Raw genomic sequence first — 20,007 nt, 5'->3', positions numbered from 1 at the left:
AAATTGGAAAAAAAAGAAAATGATAATTGGATTATAAATACAGATCCAATATATATTAAACACACACAAAAAAAGGATTTTATGAACAACTTTAGTCCAATAAATTTGAAAATTTTGGTGAAGTGGAAAATCCTTTCCTCTGTATCTTTCCCCTTGCTTCTTTTGGTTTTGGGGGATAGGAGGAATATTTGGGTAGATGACCTTTTATAAAGATGCTGATACCATATTATTAGCAAATAGTTTTGCATCACTCTGCTGTGACACGTTATAGCATAGCAACTGAGAATTCTGTCCCTACCCTCTCAGCTATTTTCTAGTTCAGAGTGGAACAAAGGTCTTCTGTTGTCTCATCCCATGTCCACTCCAGATGTGAAGGTATGCATCATTTCAAGGACATACTCAGTAAATGAAATTTTCAGTGTTAGTGGCTGTTAGGAGAGAAGGAAAAGGACATGTTAATTAAGGTTGACAGTGGAGTTCACTAATAATAACTGACTGCTTACTCTCCGTGAATAATAGAGACCAAGCTACAATTTAACAATTGAATTGAGCATCGTCCTTCCCCATGAGTTTCAGGAGGTGAAATAAATTGGAGGACATATTGGCTGACTAAGGGGTAACATGCCTTTTTGTTATATCACACATTGGTTCCTATTATGCAAATGAGGCAATTTTAAGGAGACACAGTGGATTCTCCTGTGAAACAACGGAATCTGTGTGAAGATATCCTTGCAAATATCGGCATGTGGCTTTCTATAAATCTGCCCTTTTGGTGCACAGCAGTCATTGACAAAACAAAAGGAATTCTAATCTTACTGTTAATCTCCAAAAATACTGCAGTAGCCCGGGGCTAAGTAGCAAGCTGCTGCTGTGGACTGTATTTCCAGTATGCAGTATTTGAAAACTATCTTCTCAGCCTCTTCTGCCAGCCACATGGTACAGTGTGTGTGTGTGTGTGTGTGTGTGTGTGTGTGCGCGTGTGTGTGGCTGCGCGTGTGTGTGCATCGCTTTGCAATCATTCCCTATTGGCTATGTGAAAGCTAGGTCAGTGGGCTGATGTGATCTTCTTTGAGACGCTGCATACTGGGTTTAGCATGACTCTCTTCATACTAGTGGGCAGACTCTGCTGTCTTTCTGCTGTGTTAGTTTGAAATTTCTATTGGAAAAGCCCCTTTTTTCTCATTCTCCCCCTTCTTTGCTACAACAGGCTATGCTAGCAACTGTTCTGGGAAGCTTCGGAGTGAGGAAATGGTGGGTGGAGCAGAAGAGAAAGAAAAGGAATACATGCTGTGGAACACTGTACTGCTGCTATAGTTTCCTTTCCTCTCACCAAGATTTAATCACTGGTTGGAGGAAATTGGAATGTTTCAAGAAAGAGGGCCAATGCCGGGTGGAAGAAGGAGGGGATGGATGGCAGGAGAATTCAATAACAGGGCCAAGGGAAGTTTAGCAATGTAATATCCAATAAATTGTGCCGTGGAACTCTGCGAGTGATTAGGGAATCAGAGTCAGCCAGAGAGCCAGGCAAAATGTTCCTACTGTTTCTTATAGAGATTTGCAAATAGGTTCTATCCCAGGCTGTCAGTGGGGATTCAGACTGATGTTTCTGCGGTTCTCTTTTTCCTCACTTTAGGGACAGTATGTGCTGCAGGCAATCTGCCTAGCTAGCCACCCATTTTCATCAGCTTTCTTTATACCTGAACACCAGCCCCAATTATTCTGATCCCAGTCTTCTGAGGCAGACCCCAAACTTACAAGCAAACTTAGTCTCAGCTACTTATTATGTCCTGCTTAATTTCCACTTAAAGTGGCATGCTTTCATATAGTTTTATAGATGCTGGAAGATGGGTACACTGTTGGGTCAGAATTTTTTGAAAATTTCAAAAGGATGGGTGGTTCGGGGAGGAAAAAGGGCAAGAACTCTGGTGGAAGATATACCAAAGTTATTGTTCGTCATGCTGGTAAAAATAATGAAGGAGTCGCCCTAAGATCTGGGTTCTAGACTCACATTTGCTTCTGAGTAGGTACAATACCCTGAGCAAATTATAATAGATTGTCTCCTTCACAGACTAATGGTGGAAATTGATAGTTTCTGAACTTCTTTAAACTCTCACATTTTATAAAGCATATATTCATCTGTAAGTATATATTATCTCCTATATACCAAGCATTAAATACATAACTATTTTTTAATTACCTTTACTTTCAAAGGAATACGTTTCCTTGGCTACTTTCATTTCCTGAGTTGTGAAGTGGAGCTGATAATGATTCTTCTGCTTACTTAAGAAAAAAAAAAGGGGGGGGGGTGGAGTTTATCTGAAAGTGATCTGAAAAGTGTAAAATGTGCTGTAGCAGATACTTTTGATATATTCATATACGTAAGAACATACTTATTCCAGGAACAGAGGGGGAGGTGTTGCTCTCTGAGATAACAAGCAATCACCTGGAGATAGTTTGTTTTATTTGAAAATATAAGAGAGGCCTGATGCCCAGATAGAAATTTTAATTATTTTAATACTGTTCCCAAATTGTGTGTGTGCACACACACATACGCACACCTAGAGAGCTGTAATTATATCAGTAAATATACAGAGTAACACTATATATTTAAAAAATAAATATGCTCCATGAGAGCTTGCCTACCTTATTCACCACTATATTTGTGATAGCAATATTTGTTGAAGAAAGGAATGAATTAAGGAATGAGAGAATGAGGATAGCAGAGATTTCTTTAGTATTCTTTTCACTTCCAATTTCAACTCTTGTGCTAAACCCAATGTTCAGTTTCTTTCCTTGATATTTCACCTTCTCCTCGCTGCTTAAATTTAGGGGAAGGTCTGCTAGAGTTCATCGCTACTCAAAATGATTTAGGTTTAGGAATTGAAAGATGTTAGTGCTGAAAATACATATGCCTGGGGCATCTGGGTGGCTCAGTTGGTTAAGTGTTAGACTCTTGATTTCAGCTCAGGTCAAGATCTCACAGTTTGGTGAGTTACAGCCCCACTTCAGTCTCTGCCTTGACCCTGTGCAGCCTGCTTGGGACTCTTTCTCTCTCTCTCTGCCCTTTCCCTGCTTGCTCTCTCTCTGTCTCCCTCAAAATAAATAAATTAACTTAAAAATATTAAAAAAGGAAATTACATATTCCTTACTACAATATTTTACTATCTTTATTGCTTCCTGTTCAATGTATTATTTTTCTTTAGTTCCCTGGCACCTAACACAGGGTGTGGCACAGAATAAGTGCTCAGTAAATGCACTAAGAAATGAATGATTGGTCCAATTCAATGGAACAATTGGTGTGGGTCCCTGGGGTGGAAACACAAACTAATGGGCATATTATGTGGAAACATGGCTGAAAGGTTTTGAAATTTCCCATTGCATTTTTAGTTATTCCCAATCAGTGGTAAGTTAAGGTCCCAGCATAAAAGCCATATCTATTGTTCTCTGTAAATTATCTCTAGGGTCCTTTCCCACTTCCAAGTACATTAATGTGAATCATCTGGTTTTATGAAGAGAACATTTTATGAAGAGTCTCGCCTAATAGTGATAACAACCATAAGCACTAAGCTAAGAGCCTACACTTATTTAGCATTTAATAACAATGCTATCTTCTCTCACAGTTGTCCAGTGGGCTGTGTTATGCTCAGCACAAGTTAAGACAGCTACTTAATTTAGGTGGATGAAGAACTTGGCTATTTGCAAAAAGGAGGGAGGCTGGAAGTGAGACGATTGTTTTCTAATATGGCACTAAAACAAGACACCTCCCTTCCCCCAATTTTATGGTATTCCTTCTATCATTTTCCCCACTTAAGAATTCTGTGGGTTGATTCACTGATTCCACCTGGCCAAATGGCAGAGATGAAAGATGGGAACAAAATGGTTTTACCCTTGCTCCCCTTCATCTAAAAGGCAGGTTTGGGATTACCTATGTTGGGGTTGGCTTAAGCATCCTCTGCAGCCTCAGGGTTTGAGCATAAAAGGAATGAGGGACTATTATCAGTAGAAGAGAAACAGATCGATTGTCAGTCAGTCTGGTGGTGATTATTTTAAGACTTCCACCACCAAATGAACTGCCCAAAGCAAGTTCCTTATGCAGTTTGGCCTTAATTTCTCTCTTTTAGTCTTTCTGGAGAGGTTATTATTGCAGCGTCTTCCCATTTAAAGCACTGTTCCCACCAGGGAATATTTTGGAGTCTCTCTGCAGTACAGAAGAAACAGTTCAACCTTTATTCCACAGGAAAAACTACCGGGTTACATTTAGGAAAAAACAAAAAACAAAAAACAAAAAAAACAAAACTTGAAATAAAATAAATAAACACAACCCTCATGTCTTTTTACTTCTTGTGATTTTTTTTTTTCACTTCAATATACGTATTTCTTGTATTTTGCTCCATTCTTAACTGAAGTTCGTGCTTCCCTATCAAGGCACTGCTCCTGATATTTTCTCCTGTCAAATTTCCCAGAGCAGATGGTCCCTTCAGGGAAGCTCTGGAAAGTGCTGGGTGTCTGGGGCTGCCTGGCCCTTCCCTCCCTCTTGGGACCTGAGATGACAAGCCATCAAACCAGTGTCGCTCCTCTGAGGGGTCCTTGATCCTTTGGCAGCAGGGTTTGGTTCCAGGGACTGCAGAGACCCTTTGCAGTTGGGCTTAGCAGCTGCCTCAGTCCGCAGCAAACCCTGGTCTGGGGTGAGAGTGGCATCCCGCCTGCCCAATGAGAGGCGCGGGTTTCTCTCCGGGGCCCGCCCCGCTTTCCCCGCGGCCCCAATGACCGCTCTAAAAGGCCCGGCTTCTGCTGTCAAGTAGCTAGGCAGGGCTCCGCCGAGGCTAGGAGGGGCGCCGGGTGCGGAGATGCGCTCCCAGGTGTTTGCAGCGGAAGTGGGAAACCTGTAGGTTATGGTCCAGCCGCGCGGCGCCGAGGCGAGCAGGAGCACAGAACAGGTAGGAGGCAGGACTTTTCCTTCTTTGCCCCTCGGAAAAAGAATGCGTATTTTCGTGCTACTGTTGCCTGCCTTCCCCTTCCCCCAGCTCTGCCCCGCCCTCGTCACCCCCAAATTGATGTGGTCGCCGCAGCTCTGGTCGCGAAGTACGGCTGGAAGGACCGGGATGGAGGTCGTCTGGGTGCTGCTGGGAAGGGGGGGCGCGGGAGCCCCGGTGACGGGCGGGGCAGGGCGGCAGTGCCCTGGGAGGGGGGACCGAGCCCCCATCCGCGTCTCGTCAACTTTCCTCCCGGAGGCTTTGGCCGCCGCGGCGGGTGTTGCGCCCTAGGAAGGCCATGTCGACCCGCAGGGGAGGGTTTGGATGTCAGCAGCCGGGAGCCCGCAGGTCTTCCTAAACCGGGAAGGGCTTCTCCTTCTCCCCACGCCTGTCCGCACCCACTCATTTTCCCTCTCGACCCTTGCGTCTAGACTAGCACATCCCTGCAAAAACTGGGAATGACTGCGCCGAGGGGAGGAAGGCACTTGTTTGTTCCCCGGCTCCTCTGTGAAGAAGTGATGCGGTGGGGAAGAAATCCCGCAACTCTAAGGGCATTTACCGATTAATTATGCCTCCAGTGAGAAAACCTGGGCCCTTCTCCCCTATTTACTGCAGGCCAGGGAGGGGAGAGACAGGAAAGCTTCGCCTCTCTCTTCTAGTCTGTCGATGTCCATGGGGACCCACCTCCTAGCCTGGTTTCTAAAAAATGGGTTTATGCACAGGGATTCCCAGAGACTCAAGTAATTGTACCCGGATGGGCTCCCCCGCGGCTGCAAGGCAGCCTCCCTGGATGACCGCATCTGGGTAGTAGGTGTTGGCCCAATGCCGGTTCCTGCCGGAGTCGGATTGCTGGAAACAGTAGGCAGAAGAATCGCAGGGAAATTAGAGGCTGCATCACTCTAGGGAAGCGATGACACCCTGCTTTGAAAATTATTGAAAAATTGGGGTGATGGGGAAGAAGGAGAGGGGAAAGCTGCAACCTTCTCTCGTTTATTCATGCCAAATACAGCATGGGCATTTGCATGTGTGCTTCTGTGTGCACATCTCCAAGGTGGGGCTATATATAGCTCGTTTGCCTGCTGCTGAGCAGGCTGCCTGGGCCTTCTGAAGCAATCTGGAAGCACTGAGTGGGAGGGGCAAAAGGGAATCAAATTCTCCACTGGGGGAAAAGCCTGAGAAGATGTGCTCAGACTGAGGAAACCCTGCATGAAATGATGTTTCTGTAACATGTCTGAAGATCAGTATTTCCAGATATTATTTTGAATACATCCTTAGAGTGTGCTATTTCCCTGAATTTTTCAGCTTTACAGCGTACATACGAGCCTTACCAACCTGGAGTGTAACACACATATGAAATAAATACATATCATATCCAAGATATTTTATTAAACTCATCGGAGCATAATGGTTTCTATATGCCCTGCCTTCCTTTTTGGGTTGTAAATGTATTTGTATGGTAACTTACAGATAGCAGCATTTGGAGAACTGGGGGGGAAAAGATCCACCCACCTTGCAAGAGGTAAAACTAAGGGACCTTTGGAACCGTTGAACTTGGTATAAATCTATTTCTTTGTACAGATTTTACTTGTGGATCTGATATTTAAATGTGCGCTGCTTTTTCATATCTGTTTGCACTACACGGACTTTCTTTTACAAATGTATGTGCATTTATTTTTCCCATTGCCCAAAATTATTTAATGATGATAACTTTTTCATTTTCCTGGATGAGAAAACTAAGATTTCGAGGACACCTGTAATTTGCCTAAAGCTTTCTGAAATTCCACTATTTCAACCCTAATATTTCAACAACCTACTATGAATTATATTGCATAGCAGTTTCCCTTCAAATAGAATACCTCAGCTTCCTGTGATTTTTGGTATTGATAACAAAATTTGCTCAGTGTTATACCAGTAACAACACAGGCCAAGGTTATTCAGTTATCCAGGCACTCGCTCTTATTTATTTATTTGCATAGCCATTTACGTATATCTGATTTGTCTTCTAATTGGGCAAGGAAGTACGTTGCAGAAAAAGACCATGACCTATGTTTCTGTATACTCCACAACACTGAACACAGTTCTAAGTAGCCTCAAAGATTCTGGTTGAGGAAACATCATACTGAGGAATGATTTGGAGCAATGATTTAGGGATAATATATTTATCCTATATATTGGAAGGCTGTGTGCTAAGAACTACTTTTGGAAACTTCCCTTAGCTCTTTTATTCTCTCGAAAGGAGTAATGGATGACATCAGAACATTTCTATATCCTTCCACAAAATAATTGAATTCTCCAATAGGGGTTATGGCTATGTATAAGTTATTCTATATATTTTCTCTTATCTGTGCCTCGTGAGACAAACTAGAGGCCAAGTTGGAACAGATGATTTATACTTTTCTATACAAAACATGCAGTGTTAGATCTCTATTAAAATAGAGATCAACAATGTCCATCCATTTTTATATATAAATTGGCCACAGTTTACATCCTAGCAAAGAACCCATTCTAGGTCATCAGTAAGCTCTTCATTAAGTCCAATGTTCATTTTCTCTTACTGGTGTGTTGTTAATTTTTCTTCCCCTCTGAACTGCCATTTTCCATATTCTCCATCTCCTCCTTGATCTTTTACTTTTTGATACCACCAATGATCTGATGTGATAATTTTTTTCTAACTTTTTTTCTAACCTTTTCTTCTAACCTTTTCTTTGTCTTCCTCTTATCTCCTCTTCCTGCTTCAGGTTTTCAAGTGAATTCCCCCAGTTGATGCAATTTATTTTATTGGGAACAAAATTCTCTCCTGCATTTCTTTTCTCATCTCTCCTCCATTAGCCATTTCAAATTACTAGCCTAGCAGCTAAGAACGCAGGCTTTGGAAGGAAGCCTACTTCTGCTATCTATATATCATTATGCAGATAAGTGAATGTCAGTAAGTCAACTGGGGATTATAATAGCACTTACCTCAGAGTTTTTTTGTGGGATTTTTTTTTTTTTTTTTTTTTTTTTTTTTTTAGTATTAAATAAGAATGCACACAACACTTTTAAAATAAGGTTTGGCTGTAGTCATTACTCATAAATAATAGCCATTAGTAGAAGTACTGTTTAAAGTTGTGATAATATATATAGTAAAAACTTTTTTTTTCCCCCATCAATAGTCATCACCCTTCAACTGGCTTTTAGCAAAGCATACCACAGTTTTCCAGGCTTCTGGTTTGTGATTAGTTATTTTTTTTTCAGACTTCCTTCCTCTACCTCCAAGTGCCCACAATCTATTCAGTAATTAATTTATCCATTTTTATTCTGATCTCCAATCTGTATTTTTCCCAATACCAGTGTATATGTCATTACATGCCTTGGATTAGTACAGGAGGCAATTTTTCAAATCTCCCAATGTATGTTTTTCTGTTTTAATCTAAGATGTCACATATTACTGACACATTTTAATTTTCATTATTGATTATGCTCTTCTTTGCAACTTTTCCTGTGCTTTACTTCATATATTTATATCCATAGTGCTAACTTTGGAGCAAGGACACTTAGGTTCAAATCCCGAGAATAGGACTTACCAGTTTTGTGACTTTGGAAATGTAGTAGGAGGAAGATAGATTATTATTTTGTTATGGTTGTATGAACAATGTAGTGTATAAAATGGCATTCAAAAGTATACCTATTAATATTACATTTAAATAACACTTTTATAAAGAAATACAGATTTTTTCAGGAAAAAAATGAAAATGAAAGAAAATTCCACCATGCAGAGAAATCTACTCTGAACCTTCCAATTTTATTTCTGTGAATATACCTAGGTATTTTAAACATACAGTTTTAGAATTCAAGTGAATATTTATTTTTATATTTAGCTTTATTTCCCACTTAACATCATACCATAAACATTATTTTATTTAATATTTTTACTAACCATTTTTTTAATGGCTGCCACCTATTCTTTTCTATAGATAGAGACTTTAGACTGTTTCCTGTTTTTTACATTTATAGAAATGAACATGGGAGTGCCTGGGTGGCTTAGTTGTTTAACCATCCAACTTTGGCTCAGGTCATGATCTCATGGTTCCTGGGGTTGGAGCCCCTTGTCACGCTCTCTGTTGGTAGCTCAGAACCTGGAGCTTCCTTCAGATTGTGTCTCCCTCTCTCTCACTGCCCTTTCCCTCCTCATGCTCTGTCTCTCTCTCCCTCTTTCTCAAAAATAAATACACATTTAAAAAAAAAAAAAGGAAATGAACATGATTATACATTAACCTTTGCAATTTTGACCATTTCCTTATAATAACTTCACAGATATTACTGGGTCAGACATGTAAATATTTTCATACTCCTAGTGCTTGTTGCTAAATTGTTCCAGGGAAAAGTTTATGCACAAATTGATACCCAGTGTCAATTGGGCAAGATTCTCATTAACATTTGGTATTGTGGTTTAAAAAATTGTGACTACGTTGATAGTAGAAATTGTGGATCTGGTTATTCTTTTGAATTATGTTTCTATGATTTTGGATGATTGTGAGATATGTTTTCATGTTTATTGGCTCTTTGTATTTCTTAATGTGTGTATTTTATTTGACTTTACCGTGTTACGTTTTCTTAACTTGTTTCATAGAAGAATCTATTGTATACGTGAAACTTTTCTTACTGGTTTTTTTTTTTTTTTTGCCTTTTACCTTTTATGTTTTTGGACATATAGAAATTTTTAATCTTATTGTAGTTTAACCTATAAGTCTATTTGCAGTAGTATTTCTCATTGCCTTAATGCTCAGAAAACTTTCTTCTGACAAAGAATTGAAATTAAAACACACATTTGAGGGTGCTATTGCTGAGCTTGTTTTATTCTTTGAAGTGGGATTTGGCTTACATATATCGTGTATATATCACTGTGTGAAATGGCTCCTGGGGACATATAAAATACCCTCTCAGTCTATTAAGATCCCATTATTATTTATGTGGCTTTCTCATGAAGTGAATAGTATCTTAATTCTTTCTGAGCTACTGTTGTCCATTTCAGAAGTGCCACGGGGCAAAACGTACTATGGAAGATATTAATGACCAGGTTACTCAGCCAGAGCAAGGCACATTGTTTGCACAATTATCTGAATGACTCAGGCACTAAATCTGCTTTTGCTAGGATTATCCAGATGGTCCTTAATTCACTGGATAATTGCTCACTCCTGTACTTGATTTTGATGATGTAGACCTGTGTCATTGTTTTCCTACAGTTTTATTTGTTACTAGTCTCTAATACTGAGAGTTGGTCACATTCGTTTATGAGAAGTAGTTTCCTTGGTCTTTAAAGAACGTATGTATTAGAATTATACAAAGCTTTGCAGGAAGGTCAGTTTAACCAGTTACAAATGGTGTGATGTTTGGCAAATTACTTAATCTCTGTAAATCTTTCTTTCCCATGTAGGAAATGAGGATATTCAGAGTTTAGTGTCCTTATGTGAGTCTCCCTCTCTTATAGTCTTCTTCTCAAGCACATTCTCCACACCATCATCAGTTATCTTTCTAAAACCAATTCCATCCTGTGTCTCCTCTACTGATAGTGACATGCCTAAGGTCCTTTGCATTTCACCTAAAGTTCTGTATTAAATGGTCCCTGATTAATTCTCCAAGTTCATTTTTTTTATTATTCTAGTCTCTTCCATCTCCAGTCCCACAATGCCAGTCACACTGAACTGTTTGCATTTCCCCTAATGCATCATGTTTTCTCTTTTTCCCCAAACTTCATTACCTATCCATACTCTCTTCTCTGCCACAAATGACCTGTCTCCTTTCTGCAGTGTGACTGATCTGCCTAACATTTTCAAGGCTTAAGTCAGCTGCCACATTCTCTAGGAAGACTTCCTGAACTTCTAGGCTGAGTTTGGGGTCTTATTTAGTGCTTCCATAACAACCTGTAGATACCCCAACCATAGCACTTACTATACTAAATTGTAACTGATTGTTTATGTCTATTATCCCCACTGTAAGCCCTAAAGGATAGAGACCATGCCTTCTTCCTTTTTTAGGTCCAGTTAAGGCTCTGACATATAGTTGATACTTAATAAATATTTTCTGAAGAAATGAATAAAGGAAGGTTAAGATTCTTGTTTTCAGGATTTCAATGAATAAAGGATTTGTATCACTACCTTGGAAACAAACAACTAAAAACTAGAAGCTATGTCAAACTTCACCTTTTTTTTTTTTTCCAAGAATTAATTTCCTGGTTCTGTTGATTTATACAAGATACATTAAAAAGGGTCCTTTAATAAGCAATTTTGACATGAAGATTCATGCCTTGGACACTGCATAGACACTGAATAATTCCCAAATGCTAAACCAGTAGGTAACTCTCTTTTAAATCTACATTTTAAAAAGAATAAAAAATGTATGGTTGCATGGATAATGTACATATGTATTTAGTTTTATTGGAACTAATATTGACAAAACGAATCCCCCTGTCTTCATTTAATAAGAGGCCTTCCATTGGTGTGATCTCCAGAAGTTTACAAAACATGGTTACATTCATAACTGCAGTTTATCCTTTGCAACAATTCTGAAAGTTAGATGGAAAGACATGATTATTTAGACTTACAGATAAGGAAACAAGCTCAGAGAAATAAGTAATTTGCCTAAAATCATGTTAGCTAGTGGCAAATCTGGACAGGAAGTAAGGCCATCTTACTTATAGTTGTTTGCTTGGTGTATTATGGTTAGCCAAAACATCTCTCCTCAATGCCAGCCACCATTCTGCCCATGTCTAGGACACTGATATTATACTGAGACTCTGGAACAATCCAGTAAAAATTCACTGCACTAATATTTATATATAGTTTTTACTTTGGTTTTTAATGTCTGAGATGAAACCTACTGATAGGAACATTGTGTAAAAAAATATTTTAAAGTCTTGTGTATATTTGATTATTTAGACTAGATATGTTTATGTGTGGGTACATATTACATTTATAATCTTTTTTTTTACTTCAGGACGTATTTCTTTTATTTTTCTTTTACTTCAGGACGTATTTCTTTGTTTTTTTAATTTTTTTTACATGTATTTATTTTTTGAGAAACATAGACAGAACACAAGTTGGGGAGGGGCAGAGAGAGAAGGAGACACAGAATCCGAAGCAGGCTCCAGGCTCTGAGCTGTCAGCACAGAGCCTGACGCAGGGCCCAAACTCATAAACCGTGAGATCATGACCTGAGCCAGAGGCCGACATTCAACCGACTGAGCCACCCAGGCATCCCAGGACATATTTCTTTTTATTTCTGGCAACAAGTACAATGCTCTTCACACATGTCTTCTTTACTAGAATTATTAAAATACCTTTTCCAGATACTCCTTTTTTCCCATCATCTCCATGTTTTCTTTATTGTATTTTTTCAAAATATAATTTGTTGTCAAGTTGGCTAACATACAGTGTATACAGTGTGCTCTTGGTGTTGGGGGTAGATTCTTGTGATTCACTGCTTACATACAACACCCAGTGCTCATCCCAACACATCACTTCCTCAAGGCCCCTCACCCATATTCCCCTCTACCCTGTCCCCCACCATCAACCCTCAGTTTGTTCTTTGAATTTAAAAGTCTCTTATGGTTTGCCTCCCTCCCTCTCTGTTTGTAACTATTTTTCCCCCTTCCCTTCTCCCATGGTCTTCTGTTAAGTTTAAGTTCCACATATGAGTGAAAACATATGATACCTGTCTTTCTCTGACTTATTTCGATTAGCATAATACCCTCCAGTTCCATCCACGTTGCTGCAAATGGCATGATTTCATTCTTTCTCATTGCCAAGTAGTATTCCATTGTATATATAAATCACATCTTCTTTATTCATTCATCAGTTGATGGACATTTAGGCTCTTCCATAATTTGGCTATTGTTGAAAGCACTGCTATAACCATTGGGGTACAAATGCCCCTATGAATCAGCACTTCTGTATCCTTTGGATAAATTCCTACTAGTCTGTTGCTGGGTCATAGGGTAGTTCTATTTATAATTTTTTGAGGAAACTCTACACTGTTTTCCAGAGTGGCTGCACCAGTTTGTATTCCCACCAACAGTCCAAGAGGGTTCCCATTTCTCCACATCCTTGCTAGCATCTGTAGTTTCCTTAGTTGTTAATTTTAGCCTCTCTGACTGGTGTGAGGTGGTATCTCAGTGTGGTTTTGATTTGTATTTCCCTGGTGATGAGTGATGTTGAGCATCTTTTCATGTGTCTCTTAGCCATCTGGATGTCTTCTTTGGAAAAGTGTCTATTCATGTTTTTTGCCCATTTCTTCACTCCTTTTCCAGAAATAAGTATACAGTATTCACGTTTTCAGTTTGGTTTAGCATGTATTGTATATAAACTTGGAGAATCTAGTGAGTCAATTATGTTTTTCAGAATTAATGAAAGTATTGAAAAAGACATTTATGAAAAATAGATGGATACTTACCTAGAGCATTGAAGTAGCCTAGTTTGAAAATTAAAAATACTGAGATATGAGACTGATTTTTCTATTTGGCTTTTGTAAGCAATGTGTTCTCTGTAGTCTCACTTCAATTATTGATGACAAAAACCATTTATTGAGCACTCACTCAGTGTTGGGCTTTGTTTTTTTTTTTTTTAATTTTTTTTTAACGTTTATTTATTTTTGAGACAGAGAGAGACAGAGCATGAATGGGGGAGGAGCAGAGAGAGAGGGAGACACAGAATCGGAAGCAGGCTCCAGGCTCTGGGCCATCAGCCCAGAGCCTGACGCAGGGCTCGAACTCACGGACCGTGAGATCGTGACCTGAGCTGAAGTCGGACACTCAACCGACTGAGCCACCCAGGTGCCCCTGGGCTTTGTTTTAAATGTGTTCAATGTGATTTCTCCTAACTTAACCAATCCAGTAAGTGGATTTTGTGTATTATTTTTACTATTCTTCAGATGAGAAAGATTAGAGATATTAAAAAGCTAGAATTTACACCCAAGTTATTTAACTCCTAAGGCTAAATTATTATTAGGCTTAACACCTTTCCATGATATCCGGTTTTAGTTTTCTGTGAGTCACATTTTAAATTTTCTCCATTTTAGGTGACCAGTATCTATCTCAAATAAACTTAGTATCCACACAAGAGATTAAAACATTTTAGAATGAACATATGTTCATTCTAAATATATGAATTCTAAAACATTCATAACATTACATATGTTTTATTTATGGATATCATATAAACAAAGTGATCTTCTACTATAGTGATTTATGTGGGGCAGTTTCCCAAACATTAAGTGATTGCAATGTGTTTTTTAAAAATTTGTTATTTTAACTTAGATCTATGCATCAGAAGTGTTTATGCATTTCTGCCTTAATTTTGCTTCCTAACACCAGGAACCATAAACAGTAATGCTATCTTAAGGCATCTAATCTTATAGTATTTAATTGTCATGGTTACAGAAAGTACAGATTTGCTATCTATAACAGACAATATTGCCTGCTAAAATATTACAAATGATATTTATAATATTCCAGTTTGGGACTCAATTTGCTTAATATAACATAATTTTATGTCAGATAAAAATTCCCATGGCATAATATTTTTATGCAATAAATATACTATATTTTAATAGAAAACCTTTAAAAATACCTACTGGATTGATTGACTATATTTTTGCATATGTTATTTAAAAATTTTTTTAACACATTCATTTTTGAGACAGAGAGAGACACAGCATGAGCAGGGAAGGGGCACAGAGAGAGAGAGACACAGAATCCAAAGCAGACTCCAGGCTCTGAGCTGTTAGCACAGAGCTGGACTCAGGGCTCAAACTCAGGAACCTTGAGATCATGGTCTGAGCCGAAGTTGGACACTCAATCGACCTAGCCACCCAGGCGCCCCAGAATATATTATTTTAAAGATCATAGCAACTCCTTTTTGGTACTAGAAAATTAACCCAGCTTTTTTTAAAAAGTTGTTTTTAAATTTTGGCCTAGGCACAAGTTGAGTGGTAATGAAACTAAGGCCTTTGCTTTAAATAAAACATTGTATTGTATCGTTTTGTTTTGTTTTACCCTTTTAACTAAAGAATAATAGAAATACAGAGAAGTGTAAGTTAAATGAGCTGAATGAGAAGTACAAAGTAATTCTACCCATGAAATCAACACTCCATTCTGGATGGAGAACCTTGTCTGCACCCAAGAATGCCTCTTCCAGCCCCTCCCAATCACTACCACCTTGCTCTTCCCCGAAGGTAGACTCTATTCTGACTTCAAGACCATAGAATAGTTTTTGCCTGTTTTTGAAATAAATATAAACAGAATCATATATTCTGCAATTTTTTTTTGCATCAGATTTATTTTGTTCAACCTTTTGGGTGAGAAATATCCATGTTCCTGCATATAACAGTGCTTCATTTTTCTTGCTCAATAGAATTCCATCTAATGAATACTTCAGAATGTACATATCTGTTCTGCTTGTTGGGCATCTGTGTTGTTTCCAGTTTTGTATTATTACCAATAGTTCTTCTATGTACATTTGTTATTGTACATGTTTTGTAATAAGTAATTACTGATTCATAGGCTAATGCTGCATAGAAATTGTTTGCTTTTTCCCAAGTAGTTGAGCCAATTTCCAGTCGAGCCTGTGGTGTATGAGATTTCAAGTTGTGGCTTAGCTTTACCAACACTTGCTATTAATAGTGTTTTTAACTTAAACTACCCTAGTGGCAATGGATACCTAATTATGGTTTTAATTTGCATTTTTTATTAATAAATTAACACCTTTTTTATGTGTTTTGGCCATTTGAATATGCTCTTTTGAAGTGTCATTCAGAAATTTTATCAAATTTGCTATTGAGTTATCTTTTACGTATTGATTCATAGGAGGTTCCTTATATATTTTGAATTTGAGCCCTTAGAAAATGTTTGTAAATATCTTCTCCCACTCTATGATTTGCTTTGCCACTCTTAATGTTATCTTTTATCAGCAGCTGTTCTCAGCTCTAATGTAGTCCAGAATTAGTATTATTTTGGTCTTGTTTAATAAATCTTTCCTAACTATAAGTTACGGAGATTTTTTTGTATTGTGTTCCAGACACTATATTGTTATACATTTCATCTGGAATTCATTTTTGTGTGTGGTTTGACTTTCGCTTTCTTACTTCTATGGATTCAGAAGTCATCAGGGGCATTTACTGAAAAGGCTGTCCTTTCCCCACTGTTTGGCATTGCTACTACCTCTGTTTTAAATCAAGTGTACCATGTATGGGCAGATCTGTTCTTGGACTTGCTATTCTGTTTCACTGGATTATTTGTCTATCATTGTGGCCATAGTCACAGTCGTAATGAATAGATTTAAATTATGTCTTAATATTTGCTGGAGTAGTTCTCTAGCTTGCTTATCCTTTAAGTTTGTCTTGATTGTTATCGACTCTGCCTTGCTATATAAATTTGAAATTTTGCTTATCAATTTCTACAAAATCCTTGTTGGAATTTCACTAGGATGGCACTTAATCTAGAAATCAATCTGAGTGTAATTGACATATTTAAAAACTCAAATCTTTTAATTTATTATCATGGCTTATATATATGTATGTGTGTGTATATATACATATATATGTGTATATATATATATACATATATATATATATATATATATATATATATATATATATAGCTTTTTTAAGATCTTAAAAACTCTTTAAATGATGTTTAAATTTTTCAGTGTGAAAGCCTTGCACATCTTTTGTTGTATCTATTCCTAGGTGTTTGATTTTTTATGCCATCATAAGCACTATAATTTCCAAATTTCCAATTTTATTTGTTGACCTTTTATAGACTTGTAAAGCTCACTTATCAATGTTAATTTCTCTGTTGATTCCTTTCATTTTTCTAGATTTTCAGTTGTATCATTTGAGAATAATGAGTTTATTTCTTTTGATCCATTCTTTATAACTTATTAAAATTTTCCCTTTTTGTACTGCCTAGGATCTCTAGTGCAATGTTGAGTAAAAGTGGTGATAACTTATCTTTGTCTCATTCCTGATCTCATAAGAAAATTCCTCCAAACTTCACCATTAAGTATTAGATTTTTCTGGAAAACCTGCATCAGGTTAAGGAAGTTCCCCCCTATTTCTATTTAAGATTTTTTAAAAATTTAATAATTTTAAATTATTTATATGACCATATGATTTTTCTCTTATGGTAAGTTAATGCAGTGGATTATATTGATTGATTTTCAAATGTTAAACCCGGATTTCTGGAATAAATTTGACTCACTCATGATCTGTTTATTACCCATTATGTATATTGCTGGATTAGAGTTGATGATGTTTTGCTTAGGATTTTTTTTAGCTATTAGTTTTTCAATTTTTGTAATATAATTTGGTTACAGTTTAGTCTTAAGTTTATGTTGGTTGAACTCATAAAATGAGTTGGAATAGATTGCCTCTTTTTATTTGCTAAGATTCTGGATGATACATGTTAATTTCTTTCTTAAATATTTTATAGAATCCACTGGTGAAGCCATTTGGTCCTGGATTTTTTTTTGTGTGGCACAATTTTAAATGAAATAATCAATTGTCTTAGGAGTTATGAGTTTATATATATTTCCTAATTATTAATCTTTTTTTGATAAGTTTTTTTTCTAGGAATTTATCCATCAAAACTTTCAAATATATTCGATAGTATTTTTGAAAATAATTTTTTAGTGTTTTTCAATAGCTATAAAAATTTTAATGATGACTCTTTCCATTCATTTAAGTCCAACCACAGAGCTATTATTGACATTAATATATATATATATATATATATATATATATATATATATATTTAAAATAAATATTTTTATGCATAGACTATAATTTTAAATATACTACTATCAAAATTGCATCATACTATATAAAATGTTCTGTTGCTTTTTAAAAACCTTGGTCAACTTTTATTTCCTTACCTTATAGTACTAACACATTCCTTTTAGTATTGCCAAGTACCCCGTAGCATGGAACCTAATTTGTTGATGTCCCATGATTGGCTCTTTGGGTTATTTCCAATTTTTTTTCTTTTAAGAATGTGCAACATTGTTCTACATGTACTTCTGTATATTCCTGGAACTATTTCTCTAAGATACATTTCTAGAGTGAAATTGCTGGCAAGGGATGCATCTTTTACACATTATCACTATTTCCAAATGGTCTTTTAAAGAGATTGTACTAATTTATAATCCTAGTAACAGGAATAAGAATGTTTGCTTTTGCATCTTGTCTTCAGTGTTGAGTCTTGTCAATCTTTCAAACACTTGTAGAAGATTTTGTCTTGCCAAATTAAGCTTTAAATAAAGAAATTATATTAGAGAAGCATAATTATGTGCTGATGACATCATAAGCATAACATTTTTTTGCTATAGATCAAGTTTTATTATTTTATGCATAAAAATATTTTAATTGTTATTAGACTTGTAGAACATTTCAGTTAAAATGGATCCTATGTTGTTTTCATAAAATTCAAGAACTGAGAAATTCCCTTGCTTTCATTGTCATTTTAGGGTCATAGATTTTCAAGATAATATATGATATGTTTGTTCATGCAGGAAAGACTGTAATACTAGCTATTCAATAGACATAGATTTAAGTCAATATTCTGGTACTGAGTAGGTATGTATTCTTGGGAAATGTACTCAACTTCTGTAACCCTGAGTGACTTCATTTTGTAAAGTGAGGGGAATAGATATGAAAGTATTTTTGCAGTATTTTCTGTCTGATTGTTTTCTAGGTTTGATTTAGGTAATCATCTTAGTTAGGCAGGAGCCTCTTGTCTTTCACTTAACTATTTATGACCCTCTCAAAGTTGCTTGTTCTTCAAGGAAAACAAAAACATCAGCTTTCAGATGAGGCAAAGGATCTCTCTCCCCTGAATAATCTACAAAGCAGGTCCTTCTGCTAGAAATGCAAAGAAGTAAAGTGAATAATTATTTTTTCATCATTTGTTCTACATTGTATTCATAAGGGAGGGAATAAAAGGGAGAGAGGGAGGGAGGGAGGGAGGGAGGGAGGGAGAGAGAGAGAGAGAGAGAGAGAGAGAGAGAGAGAGAATGAGTTCAGAAATACAGATCTACTGTGTGGTAGACATTGCACTGGAGCCTGGAAATAGTAATGAATAAGTCAGACTTTTCCTTGCCTTCAAAAGTGTTCTAAGCTAAGTGGGAAAAATAGATAAAAAGATAACCCCAAACTGTGATGAGTGCTTTAATGCAAGGAGAATCAGTGTGTTAGGTGAATGGTCTATGTCAGGGGCATTTAGCAGAGCATGACTGATTCAAATAACTGAAAGAAACCTAATATATGATAGAGTATAAACTATACAGTGGCTAGATACATGGCTGAAGAATGGAAAATAGTTCTTTTAAAGAAAGTTCTTTGTATTTTAGCCTAGGAGCAATGGTTGCATAAGACAGTGGTTTAATATCTTAAAATGTTCTTTGAGGATTTAATAAAGTAAAAGAAAGATATTAGTTAATAGAGGACTTTGTAATTTCAAAAATGTTAAGGAAATTTACTCCAGATTTGAAGCAGCATATCTACACAATTCTCAGTAAGAAGTCTTTCTCCAAAATTGGCTGGCCTGTAGTCTCTAAATTGTCTCTTTTGATAAACTCTAATCATAATTTCATTTTTTACTTCATCTTGTTATTATAATTTTATGAAAATGCCCTTTGAGTAATTAAGGAAAAATTTAGTAAATGTACTAAGTCATATATTTTCATCTTAATGTTTTTCATAGCGTCTTTAAGAGCTAGATTTCTGCTCAGAGATACCTATCTTTTTAAGAGCCATAGACATCCACAGGTGTACAGGAGTTTGGATTTCATCCCCAGCCATGGCTGAGAGCACCAGAACGCCACCATGCTTATTTGAAACACATATGGTTTCCTGTTTGCATATAATAATATTTGTTACAGAGGCATATAAAATGGGCATTTATTACATGCCTAAATCACTAAAGAAAGATTTCTAGTAGTAGTGAGATCTTTAGAGATATTTGAAACAGAGGGTTTCTATAAAATGCTCCCTGTGTCTGATATCA

The 20,007-nt window shown here is 36.9% G+C and overlaps 1 protein-coding gene across 5 annotated transcripts in view; it reads left to right on the top strand.

The window, feature by feature from the left end:
* The first annotated feature begins 4,783 nt into the window (after positions 1 to 4,783).
* CNTN1 (contactin 1) overlaps positions 4,784 to 20,007 on the top strand; it is a 363,960-nt gene continuing 348,736 nt past the window's right edge. For 4 of the 5 annotated variants that reach the window (XM_019452463.2, XM_019452461.2, XM_053895743.1 and 1 more), the window contains exon 1: positions 4,784 to 4,937. The gene's annotated coding sequence lies outside the window, so the exon portion shown is untranslated. The remainder of the gene's footprint in view (positions 4,938 to 20,007) is intronic. The other variant, XM_019452464.2, reaches the window with a different exon arrangement.

The sequence above is a fragment of the Panthera pardus genome, unplaced genomic scaffold, assembly GCF_024362965.1.
Source record: "Panthera pardus isolate Hobbes unplaced genomic scaffold, ASM2436296v1 HiC_scaffold_6, whole genome shotgun sequence".
Lineage (NCBI taxonomy): Eukaryota > Metazoa > Chordata > Mammalia > Carnivora > Felidae > Panthera > Panthera pardus.
Note: the sequence above shows the minus strand (reverse complement) of the source record. Positions and strands in the feature narration are given on the sequence as shown.